We start from the raw sequence: 2,075 nt of genomic DNA on the forward strand, positions 1-2,075 counted from the left end.
CAGTGTTCCCTTGCTCTGTTCTGACGACTGCCTCCTGGTCCAAGTATAAGTTTCGCATTAGAAGGATCAAGTGTTCTGGGATTCCCATTCTTCTCAGAGTCAGCCATAATTTGTTATGATCTACACAGCCAAATGCCTTTGTCTCTGAAAACCTGCTGGAGGGTCAGCTATGGGTCAGTTCTGACTCAATGGTACACAGTACAACTCTTCACACATTGACTATCCTGTCTTCTGACTTCAGTGGGCGGAAAGCAAAGAAGACGACCCCCTGTGAGCCATTGTACATGCAGGGAGTACGCTCTGATACACAGGCCACAGACAGGCCATGGGAGTCAGGGCTGACTGGGCCAGTGTTTGGGTGTTGGGGGTCATAGGCACCCTCTGGGCTGCGGACCTAGAGGTTAGACCTTCCAGTACACGTGGAGGCACTGCAGAAGAGAGGCCTGGCAAGCTGCTATCCTAAGGTCCAGCCAGGGAAACCCTGTTAGGTGTCGTGTCGCGGCTGGGGCGTGACTCAGTGACCCTGTGAACTACCTCGCCTGCCCAGTGTGAAGCAGCGTTCCGCCTGACCCTGTGGTCTGTTTTTCACTGCCCCCACCCTCGTTCACAGAGCAGACACCGTCCATTCAGGCTTTTATTTGGGGTCCAGGAGAAGCAGTCAGTGAAGGGGTCCATATGATGGGCTTGGCAGGGAGGTGGTCCCCCAGCTACTTCCTCCACGAGCCGAACCGTGGCCTGTCCCGCGCAGTCCGGGCACTGCCGAGAGGGGCGACGCAGGCTGGGGGGCCTGGGGGCGCTGGCCTGGACTCCCCCAGGGCTGCCCGCCTCCTCCCGAAGCGGCCTACAGGCCTGATGCCCCGGCCCGTGTACCAGGCGGGGTTGATGTCAGGGGCTGCGGGGGGAAGACAGGTGTGGGCAGAGGCCTGCGCCCAGCTACCGCTGCCGGGCAGCAGTGAGGAGGTCTGCACCCTGGGAAGACTTGGGGGCACCTGCATTAGGACTAAGTCAGGGTCATCTTCCTGCCCCATCTGTCTGTCTGGTCCAAGAAGAGCCATCTGGCCCCAGATCGTGTGGGTGGTGGGCTGTGAACCCCTCTATTGGGGAGGAGTAGGTGACCTGGAGCAGAGGCCCCAGAACTCCAAGGTCAAGGCCCCAGGGCCAGGTTTAGCCTGAAGAGGTGTGGCTATGACGAGGGGCGTGGTTGTTGTTGTTGGGGGGGTGACCACAGCGTGATTGGCCTGCCAGTGATGTGCCTAAGCCGGAGATGGGCGTGGCCACGGCTGGCTGCGGTGGGCGTGGCTATGCACTGGCTGCACTGGCTGCAGAGGCGTGTTCCAGGCGTGGCTAGGCTGTGCAGGGGCGTGGCTAGGCTATGCAGGGGCGTGGCTAGGCGGTGCAGGGGCGTGGCTAGGTTGTGCAGGGGCGTGGCCGGGCTTGGCCATGGCTGAGATGGCAGGACTAAGGGCCGGGCAGGGCGTGGCCCCGAGGAGGGGCACTCACTGCGGGTCTCCATGGAGTGCTGCCGGCTTCGGCTGGTGGACCCCGGCAGAACCAGGCCCAGCAGCAGCAGCAGCAGCAGCAGGCACAGGAGCCAAGCCAGCGGCGCCTTCATGGCCCTGGGTCCTTGAAGAGACCTCGCTGATGCTGGAACCCCACACAGAGAGTGCAGCCTGGGGACAGAGGACAGAGCAATGTGAACTCCTGTGTGCACAAAGTGGGTTGCAGAGTGTGTGGGCCTTGGAGTGGATGTGCACACCGGTGTGTGTGAGGTAGTGTATGAAGAGTGCATGTGTGTGTGCATGAAAACATAGATGGATGCGGACACGTGTGTGCACAGACTATGCACGTGAGTGCAGGTAACCTTCTGTGTGACAGTCTGTGTGTATGCATGCACATGCTGTGTGAGGACGTGTATGCCTGTGTCCAAGCACGTGCACGCAGTCACCCCCTGCAGTCCTCCGGGTCAGGTGGGGTGGGAGGAGCCCTCAGCAGGGTGTGTCCCAGTTCTCTGGTCCTGCCCAGCCCCCACTGTGAGGTGCAGAGGAGACAGAGATGGGGAGGGAGAGGCGGGGAGG

Source organism: Elephantulus edwardii, unplaced genomic scaffold (assembly GCF_000299155.1).
Source record: "Elephantulus edwardii isolate Elephantulus edwardi_28Jun2011 unplaced genomic scaffold, EleEdw1.0 scaffold00127, whole genome shotgun sequence".
In the NCBI taxonomy this organism is placed as follows: Eukaryota; Metazoa; Chordata; class Mammalia; order Macroscelidea; family Macroscelididae; genus Elephantulus; species Elephantulus edwardii.